This window comes from Opisthorchis viverrini (genome assembly GCF_000715545.1).
Source record: "Opisthorchis viverrini unplaced genomic scaffold opera_v5_67, whole genome shotgun sequence".
In the NCBI taxonomy this organism is placed as follows: Eukaryota; Metazoa; Platyhelminthes; class Trematoda; order Opisthorchiida; family Opisthorchiidae; genus Opisthorchis; species Opisthorchis viverrini.
In genome coordinates this window covers 1,165,910-1,176,866 of record NW_008751722.1, presented here as the reverse complement: position 1 = coordinate 1,176,866, position 10,957 = coordinate 1,165,910, and the positions used below count along the sequence as shown (strand labels likewise).

At 47.2% G+C, this 10,957-nt stretch overlaps 1 protein-coding gene across 1 annotated transcript in view; it reads right to left on the bottom strand.

Annotated features, from left to right (window-relative positions):
* Window positions 1–10,957, bottom strand: part of T265_13436 (hypothetical protein) — a gene marked incomplete at both ends in the record, with an annotated part of 37,253 nt that overhangs the window by 20,719 nt on the left and 5,577 nt on the right. The window contains one exon of the mRNA XM_009168853.1: window positions 1,215–1,451. The remainder of the gene's footprint in view (window positions 1–1,214; window positions 1,452–10,957) is intronic.

The window sequence follows — 10,957 nt, the reverse complement described above, 5'->3', positions numbered from 1 at the left end:
CCGAGGGCGCAGGGAATAAGGCATTACTGCCTCATTCCTGATGCGGCTGCGCACAGCAGGTGCCTTTTGAGCAGCACCCGGCTCTTTGGTTTTAAAAGTATTTCGAGCGTATTGGATAATGCGCCGGCGGTCACGGTCAACCGTTGGGCGATCGGAGTGTGCGGTTTTTGGGGCTACCTTTTCTAACTCGTCCTTCCTCGGGGGAAGGCAGCATCGCTGCTTCCATAAATATGGTCGTGCTGGTCGCCTGGAGGAACACCTGACTGCCTTCGCACTCCTTACGACTTTACCTCCAGACCGCCTCGTAGCACGATTACTCGTAGTACGGGGTCTCGCTGCCCCCTTTGGCCTTCATGGCATGATTGTACCTTGTGGAACGAAGTTCCAGCCAGTGTAGCCCGCGGGATCATTGCAGCACTGAAGCCCGACCACCACGTCAAGGTGGCAGCTTTAGGTCGGGACTAAGGACGTCATATCCATATCACAGAATCACAACTCGCCTTCAATTAGTACGAGCGTGAGGATGACTGTTTCACATTCACAAACATCCGCTCGGTAATCCACATCACTAGCGTGCACTAAAAGGTCGACTACAATCCATTCGTTCCAAAAAGTACGATTAGACGAGTGTGAACCGGATGGCTCGATCTTTGATGAGGCAAGAAAATCCTAGGATAGCTAGTGTAGTCTTGGCCAAAACTACCTGATCAGGGTTTTTATCCCTTGCTGTGGGACGAACAGTTGAGGGAATCCTTACAGCTGGTTTGCAAACTCGCTACACGCGGAATTCGAACTCAGAATACCTTAACGGCTAGAGTGTGAGGGCACTGATCAAGAGGTTCATAGTTCAAACTCAAAATAGGCTTCCACAACGCTGCTGTCGGTCTGGCACTATCCCGAATTACTCCCTTCCTTCGGGTTCAATGGCAATCACGCGCAACGGAACGGTCCTTATAATTCCACACAGGAGTGCTGGGAGACTTCTTCATGAGGTTTTACACAAGCTCGACAAATGGGTACCAAGTGTTGCAGTCGCAACCACATGAAAATGACATGACCGAAGACGAACAAGGCGTAATGCCTTGCCTCAAAATCGTACGCGCTGCTAAAAAGCACGCTACTCTAGGCTAAGGTCGTTACATGTCTCAAATTTTGCCTGCTAAAGCTTAGATTGATGGATGAAAGCGGAAACTGAGGGTTGGTGTAGGACTTACCGTTTGACAACGCACGCTGCAATTCCTGTGCATTTATTTGGCCACTATTGTCGGTGTCGGCCCTTAAACAATCTAATGACAAAAGGACTCATAGAAAATACCTTCGAAACATAGCTCGCAAAGTTTGTACATCCATTCTGCCTGATGACGTTTTGAAACTGATGAGTGAAATTTAGCCGTGTAGTTCGAATGGAAGAGAGTACAAGGCCGAACTGGTCACCTCTGTTCGCAAAAGAGCTGAAGTGGAAGAAAAAACGAAATACGAAGTCAAGCTGCGGTGCAAGAGACGAACAAGTATGTACTGACACGGACAGTCAACGTATGGTATCGTACCAAACTCGCAGAACGGATTTATGCTACTGTTTTGTTTCTTCGGGTAAAATGTACGGATCAGGGCATTTTTATTACCAAGGCAACTCGTCCAATACCCTAACAACATTTGTTAAACGAAGTCCCGAGAGCTATTCGAGAGTTATCAACCAAATGTGGCAAATTTAAAAACTACAACGCTAGCCGGTTCTGAAGGAGATAAACATGGAGTTTCAGTAGCGACGGAGGTATGCGTGGCGGGAAAACAGGTGTCTGAATAGTCATCGTCACGGAAAGGGTTGGTAATAGAGTGGATAAGATATCAGCAAAATTTTATGCATTTAGGAACTACGGAAAGAGGAGCTAGTATGGGATGCAGTGTTAGGAGGGCTGCCCCCGATCAAACACTTTTATTCTGATTGGGTTTCTAGTAACAGCCCCTTTCCTACTATAGCTTATCGTTGCTGCTCATTTGGGGGGCGGTGCCTTTTGTTGGCCCACATTGCATTTCGAATCAGCACGTTATTCAGTCTCCCAACACCTTATTACTTGCTTGCGACCTGACCGATAAACATAGAACCTTAAGAGATATAACAAATAGTAATGAGGTCCCAGCGTGAACCCAAAGATGATTTCAGCGGTAGAAAGCAACTCAGGAGCAACATGCACATTTTGCGGCCCAGCGAGTTTCTGATACAGCCCCACGCTCCAGATGTCATCAACAAATCCCACAGGTGAGTCAGTGTCCTCTGTTGATGTGACAGTTGAAATGTTAGAATTTACCTGCGTCAGAATCTGGGAATTCGGTACATGGTATAGAGATTGGGAAGATAACTTTCTGACTGCGTGTATAAGTTGAGACGACGCACGGCATTCTCAAATCATGCTTCAAAACTTGGTAGTGTTGGACAGAAACGTTTTGTGAATATCATCATTCCCCAGCAGCTGTAGGAATGGAACTCCAAAGGTACGTTAAACCAACTTCGGTGGGTAACTTTTGCTGTCCAACGTTCGGTATAACTGTTGCACGATATCAAGCATGATTCGGACGAGTATGTTACTTTCGAAGGTGTGAGTCGTAGAGTCTGAAAAATTCCAGCTTCACTCACTACAAGAGGCTCAGTTCAAATGTCCAGTTTTTGTTGTTGGCTCTCAACCTCAATCCAAACCTGAGAAGCAGACACCTTAAACGAGACCAGAATCACCTACGCACTTACGTCGCCTATGAAAAAGGCATCCAACAGGCTCTAGAAATGTGTGGAGTGGAACTATTCACATTTTGTTCCTTCCGAAAGCATCATAGAAATTATCCTTAACAGAATCAGAGCTAGTCAAATATGTCGTAATAAGACACAATAAATAGGGAGGGGTGGGCCCATTTTCTCGACATTCTTCCACAGACGTTGTCAAACGGACCGTGTACAAGTATTCATTCAAGTAAGGATGCTTCCACCCGGTCGCTTAATGCAACACCCATCCCGATATATGCAGGTGCAGCGGCTTCTGCATTATCAGGGGTGGGCAGCCGGAATCTGGAAAACAGCGAGGGAGCAATCAGTTCGATTGCAGAACATGCGTCCTGTAGCCTTGACTCAGACAGATAGAGACCACCAATGCAGAGGGAATCCAGCGTACAAGAAAGAACCGCTTTTTGCCTTGCTCGCTTTAGTGTGCGACGATTAAACGCAGCTAAGTAGACCGGCTTTCTGGGGTTGAAAACAGACTTCAGATTGTTTAGGGTTGTTACTGAAGTCGGACGTACAGAAGCTGCGGCTGAGCATGATGCATGGCGAGAAAGCGGCCAGTCCTAGTGTTTGGACTTGTGGATAGGGCATACAAAGTGGGGTAGTGTAGAACAGGGGGTATGTGTAAGAGGGGTGTCAGCGGTAGCCCGTTCCGCTTACCCGCCCTATTGTACGCAGCAAGTGAGGCGACCCGGCCGATTAAACCACGTGACGGCCGACATGGCATGAGAGTATTGTTAGTTGTGACTGTGACGGTCGTACTGGGGGAGGTCTTTGACTCAAAACCCCGACCGCAGTGCAGCGGTGCTTAGCGGAAGAAGGAAGTGCATTACCACTTCCATAGAACAACTCGCCACACGTTCCAAACCCCAACCTGATGGGCCAGGAGAGTCTGTTGGTCAGACTTCTGACCAACGACCAATGAGAGACTCTATGGGTGCTGCAAGGACACAATGGGTCAAAGAGGGACACATAAGGTAACACCACATCAAGGTCCAGTTTTCTGTGATGGACTGATCACACCACACAGATTGCGCTGGCTTGATCACGTGCTCCGTACGCCAGTCGACCGACTTCCTTGAAGAGCGCTTTTCGCAAAGTCAAGTGAAGAGTGAAAGCGAGTCAGGGAAGGCCAAAAAATGACCTGGCACCAGGATACTCAGTTGCGCTGGTCAGTGCTTCATGGTTGTACGGCAGCAAAGCATCGGTGTTATACATCGATGTCATGCTGTCGATGATGATGATGGCGCTGAACCTTGCGATCTTCCTGGTTAGGAACTGCGAGAAAAGGCAAATCAGTGGTTACAGACATTGTTAGACGACCTGGTGGCGCTCGTACATCCAGGCTGTTGCCTTCAGTGCACAGCACTCCTTCCGATTCCCCAAAGAAAGGTCCATTGGAACTGCTACATTTGCGCACCAATCATATCAGCTACCACCTCCAAAACTAGTTATCTACTCCACCTCACCAAATTATCGGTGTATGAAGCCGTGGCAGCTATAACCACTGTACGGAAAGTACACGGTTTTTACAGCTGATAATGATAAAGGATGCCGCAGCTTAAGCGGCCAACGTTTTGCAACGCTGGTTTAGGCTGCCATAGGTGAAGCTGACGCCCTACCAAGACTGATAAATTCTCAGCACAGTCAACCTGAAAAAAACAGTAATCCGATCGTGAAAAGTGGTTTACGCTATGTAAACCATTGTAGTTCGAGGATTCTTGTTCTTTTTGCCACGGTGAGTGGGACTACGACGGATGGCCCCCTGCTTTATGCGAACCATTTCTACCACACATGCTGACCGCCAACTTGTCTTGATAATCAACTTCACCCGTTCTACCAAAGTCGGTCCTCGCTTTCTGTCCAGCGGCCAGCCTAAATTATAAATAAGAGAAAATCGTTCAACTGTAACATTCTTCCGGTGCCTAGTTGCCGTGCAAGCCGAAGGAAGCACGAGGGGTGAGATACTGGCAGGTCGCCCAAGCCTAGACAGGGGGAGTCGAGAGGCAGACGAACCACGGACCTTCCGGTCAGTAAATTCGCGCCCTAACCACTGAGCCATCTCACCTCTCTTAATAACCGAAAACCACATGATTATACGGATAACGAGCGGGTTACGGGGCGAACGAAGAGGGGCCAGGATCGGCCAGAATGTCAACCAACCAAGATCTATGGTTCGGCGTTTCTCGGCTCGCCACGAAGATCCTGGCATGACCTTGTGGAACATTCTGAAATAATAATAATAATAACAATAATATACTCTCATCTCTATAAATAGATGTCTCACGCTATCGTGCCTTTTGATATATCATAGTGGAGGAGCATGAAATCAAGGACATAGAAGTTGCAACACAGTCAGAAGTACACATTTTCCGAAGCTGATGGATGCGTAGTTGTGCCCTGTGAACTACAACACGTACTCACTACACAATTTCATTTAGGGCGTCCTCTGATTAATTGTACGAATGTCCTAATCCACAGCTAGGTTTGTTGGCCCAGTATGGGTAAAGAGCTGAAGGAACCCGTTTACGCGTGTTCTGAAAGTTAGTCATCGTCCAAGTCCCGTCAGGAACTGTGCTCATGGTTTATGTCATTGGATAGCATCATCCAATTCTAGTATATGCCTATAGTAAAAGGGCGAAGGCAACTCACATGAAACGCATCACTGCTCTAAAACTGAAGAATGTGATCAGCCGTTTTGGAGTCCAGAAAACTGTCCAAAAGCGGTAGTGAATTCACGTAAACAGAACTTTCCACTCTGTCAGCAGAACGGTATCCGGCACATCCGGACAACGCCATTCCTTCCAATCCAACGGTCATGTGGAACGTTTTGTAGATACTTCCAAGAGAGCATTATTAGGACTCAGAGGAAGAACTATACTTGAAATAATCAAGATTTTCCTACTAAACTAAGGAGCAATACCACATCCCGAAGTGCCATATAAGTTTGGTAAGCCAGCCTACCTGCTGATGATATCCATCCAGCTAGAAACACAGTTGTGGATCCACAGTATAACTTTCACCAAGGTGCTGTCAATCATGCGTTTATACCAAGTCAGTTGGTGCGACATGTAAATCATCTGCGCACTGTATTTTGTGAACACGACCCATTTCTGCTGCTTGGTTTTTCGTGAGGCGCTTTAAACTTCAATCGAGGACTGGAGCCTTTTAACCAAACGTCCTTCCAAATGCTCCAAACGTTTGCATACCCGGATGGACTAGTAGCAGTCGAACTCAGGATGAACCTATGCAGGTGAAATTGCGACTGCATTCTCATGATCACTGAGTAGAGGAGAGATGTTAAAAGGGCTGCTACCAAGAGAATATTTCTATCATAATTACGTTCCCACTGGCTTATCACTGCTACTCATTTAGAGTGTGGCGCTGTTTGTTGGCTCAGGTTGCATTTCGAATCACCAAGTTATTCACTGTTCCTGATAAAAATTCCACCGAGAACATCTTTCTTTTTAATTGCGTGCGATCGGATCAGTAAACACAACTCAAAGATACCATATAAGTCAGAGATATGAGAAATCAGAGGTACATCGTATAAATGAACGTGCAAGCAGCAGAGATCATACCGAGCAGTTACAAAATGAGTAGCTACAATCAAGACGACCTTAACTGAGTTAAGATCACACCAATGACCTCTTGGAACCATCCGGGAATAGAATCTGGGGCTTTTCAGAACAGGCAATTTCAATGTGTTCAATTCATTCACATATGGTTCCTGAGACCCATAGTTTGGTAGGAGTAACTCAAATTACGGATTGTACCTGTCTGGTAGTGCTTTGACAACCTCTTTCTCACCTAATCCGACGTCTTGACTTGCAACATATTCGATAAACATGATGCCATACTTTTTGCAAGAAACCTGTAACTGCCACGGCCGGTCGTCTGGACTAAACATATGGTAACACAATCAGCACAAGCAAGAGTGCCACGTGGCTGCTTCTATATCCGAATGTCATCCAACATGCAACGGGAAAAGGCAACCCCTTTGACGATGGAAAAAGAGTTGTGAAGAAATTGCGAGGGTTTATTCGAGGCATCGAATGATTTATGATGTCTCTGGATTTTCTTACTGATATTTTTTTTGAAATCAGTTTGATTACTCTCTTTATGCAGAAAAGCGGTTAAAGACTCAAGTGAACAGCTGTTTGAAGAGGTTGATCATTCGTTCGATGTCACCAAAACCTGACAACTGAGTGTACTCCAAATCTCTGATTACTCCAAAACCGATATTTTGGTATGCGGACCAGGTGGAAGACCAGTTCAAGGTAAAGTCGTCGGACTTTGGTAGCAACAGAACGACAAGCAGTCGGTGTCAAAAAGAGCACGTCGCTACATGAACCATACAAAAACGATGAATGTCAGAGTACCGGAAACGGTCTGCGAAGGAGCTTGAAAAAAGTAATGGCACAGGAGCCCCACTGGCCTGTAACTTGAGCCCACCAGGCAGCGCTTCGTGCATAGACAGTCTTAATCATTTACAGTGTAATCATTTACACCGTATGAGAAGCTAACCACCCCCCATGGTAGTCATGAAGTTTCGCTGTGCGGCCGGATAACACTTGTCGATGACGTAAAGATTCCCTTACCGAGTTTCCAGTGAGCCTATTTAGACACTGCCACTTTGACATTGTGGATAACTCTGCGGTGGTCCCGCTGGCTACGCTGACTGGAATTTCAATTCACAAGGTGCAGCCATACAAAGGCACCATGAAAAACGGTGAGTTCTCGTACTACGAGTAACCGCATTTTATGGGGTATTCTGGGTGAAGAACAATGTGCTTCCTTCAACCGACCAGCATGTTCATAATCCCGGGAGCAGCAATGCTGCTAACCCCAAAGCATGGCTTGGAAAAGGTTGGTCCTAGGAAGCGCACACTGGGACGTGTTGGGTTTGACCGTTACAGAATTATCCAAAGCAGTCACAACATAATCACAAATTGGCAATAGATCGATGTGGTTTACAACATAACAGATTTGAGAAGTAGCATCAAAGTGAGAGATCTACGTCTCACTGCTTGATCCCCCATGACTAATCCACTACTGTGCAGCAAAGCAGGACTATTGAGCCACTGGTTCCAAACAAGGTCTACTATGCAACCCACACAGCCTGCCGTATTGTGGCTCAGTCCAATGTGACAAATTGACAATACCCGCATGCCACATCAGCAATCGCGTGGTGTTACTAACCGGGTCGTCTTATTTGCTGCACACAGCAGGGGGTAAGCGGAAACAGGCCACTGCTGACGCCTCCTTCTTTATCTCCCATATACTTTTCCTATCCCTCTCTTCACCCCATCAATAACTCTCTTTGTAGGTCCATCAGTTAGGACTGGTGAGTCCTTTCGTCCTGAATCGGCTTGGAAAGCAATATCTGCGCGTCATCCAGCGCTGACATCTTCAGGAAGCTCGAAATCAATCTTGAAGCCTCGATGCCGTCTGTCTGGTTGCTTGTAGTGTTCGCTGTCTGAAACAAACAGAACGAGCTGCTCTTGCTCTCACAGTGGACTCACTTGACATTGTGTGCCATGCATCCGAAACAACAATGCAAGACATAAGCAGTGGTTAAGTCAACTGCATCATCACCCTGCACTCGCTTCCGGCGTATTTCTGGCGACCCGGAGTCTGCTTTGGCAGGATGTGCTGGGGTTGTTAGATCTTAAGTCACCAGACGGAAGGCTCTCTGACTGACTGGAGAGTCGTTGACAGTGGCCCCTGTGCAGTTCGTCTGGCAACATCATTGAAGGGGTCGCACAAGCGGGAGTTGATCACTGTTTGTTCGTCATGTTTGCTTATACTTCAGCTCTGACACCATCGCGGAAAGTTCTATGACGCCATGAATACCCTGCTGCGGTGAGCTAGAAGCTCAGATGTCGCCGTGGTAGCCTAAGATCTGAATGCACAAGCGGGTGGGCTGAGCGCACCTGAGGGAGGACGAAATGACTCAGTAGGTAGAGCGCGAATCTACTGACTGGAAGGTCAGTGGTTCGAACCCAACCTCTGCATGCCGACTTTCCTGCCTGGGCTTGAGCAACCTCGCACTATCTCGGCCCTCGTGATTCCTTCGGGTGGCAAGACACCTAGAAAACGAAAGGGTGTTACAGATGAACGGGTCACGCACATTGCACCCGAAAAGTTTAAGGTTATGATATTGGACATGATTTCAGTGCAAACGCCACTTGCAATCCAGGGAGAGGCACTCGAAGTTGTCGAACGCTTTAGGTATCTTGGAAGTTGCATTAGTTCGGATTCCTGTGGCGGATGAGGCTAACAAGCCTCGGGTCTCGCTTTCTAACTAGGCACAACCGCAGCCCCGGAGCGGTATGGCTTTGTGGATCAGGCTACAGGACGAGCTACTTCATTATAAGACTGAGACGTGGGCTCTTCAAGTATCGAAAACGAGACATCTGCAGGCCTTCGAAAACCGTTGTTTCAGAACCATAGCTCATGTAGGCTAGTGTTGGCGAATCCTTAACGAGCCGGTTAGAAAACGAGTGTTCTATTGTGCGACGGAGGGCGAGATGGTTCAGTGGTTAGAGTGCAAATTTGCTGAGCGGAAGGTCCGGGGTTCGAACCCGACCTATGCATCTCGACTTCTCCTGTCTTGGCTTGAGCGAACTGGCAGTATCCCAGCACTCCTGCCTCCTCCAGAGTGCATGGGAGCCAGGCACCGCAAGGGTGTTACAGTTGGACTTTTTTCGACGGAGATTTTCACCGGAAAACGTGCCCAGCACCAGAATTTGCGTTGGTCAGACCGCGTATTGTGTATGGAAAACCAGCTTTTGTCGAAAAGAGTAATGTTTTCTGTGCCCAATTCAGCATGGCGGGTATAGAGACGTGGTCAACATTTGACCTAGAAAAAAGGAATGAAGGGCAGATGCTCTGGAGGTAACTAAGAGTATCATTGTCACCCAAAGTTTTTTGGCGTTTGTTGTAATCCAACGAGATAAGGTGAACAGCTTCCACGACTATCTCAATGGTTTAAACCCCAACATTAAATTTAGCATGGAAATAGAGACCACTTCGGGCACATTACCCTTTCTGGACTGTATAACACAAGATTGGTGGGAAATTGAAAACTACCATCTACCAGAAACCAACAGACACAGGAACCGTCTTCAGCTATTCATCAGCACACCCAAAGTCCGTGTACGCCAGTACTGTCTCATCGATGTTTCGTCGAGTTAGAGCGCTGTGTACAGAAGAGATCGACCGAACGGCAGCTCAAATCGAGATTGCCAACAAACTTCAAGAAATAGGATACCCAGTGATTTTGATTAGGCGTCAACTAAGGAAGATATTGGCTTCAGTATCTAGACCCAGTAAGGAATGGATCTGCACAGCAGTCATTCCATGTAAAGCAGGAACATCGGAGGTTATTCGGAGGTTGTTGAACTTAGCAAACATTCGAGTAGCTTTTCAGAAAGGAAAAACGCTACGCTCAGTTTTGGTGCAGTTGAAAGATCCCCTGCCGGCTGAAAGGACTAGGGATTGTGTGTACAGAATTAACTGCGACGATTGCGCTAAGGTTTATATGGGGCAAACTGCCAGGGAATTGCACACCAGAATTGGTAAACATAAAAGAAGGATTAACAAACCACCAAGGAATGCGGAATGCCAAACGCTGGTCAAAGACTCAGTGATGGCGGTACATGCCTTAGACACGGGAAAGAGAATAGATCTGGAGAATGTGGAAGTTTCAAGACAGGGACTGCGGTTCACACCACAGTGGCTGATAGCCGAGGCGGTGGAAATCACCAAACATCACAGCGTGAATAGAATCGAGGGTGTGGAGCTAGCGAGCGTATGGAAAGCGGTCTTAGACAAGCGAGTTAACACGTGACGGTGAAATCGTCAATCATTAGAAAAAACCGGGGGATGGGGATGGAAACCCCAGCCGACCAAAGATCACAGTATCCCTCTTACACAACTTTCTGAGCACTAGCTCACCTACACAGACTGACAGAGGGTTCAAACGAAGTTCAAGAGGAACCATCAAATGAACCGAATCAGAAGAACCAGACACTAAGCTGGACCCAAACACATGTAGGTTTCCCCACCGACCCAACACCTGTTCAACCACTCTAACACACTAAAATCCCCCGGCCGACACCCAAAAGAGATTTAGCTTGACTTAGCTGATTGGTTCTCCTTCCGCCTTAAATCTCGACCAACCTC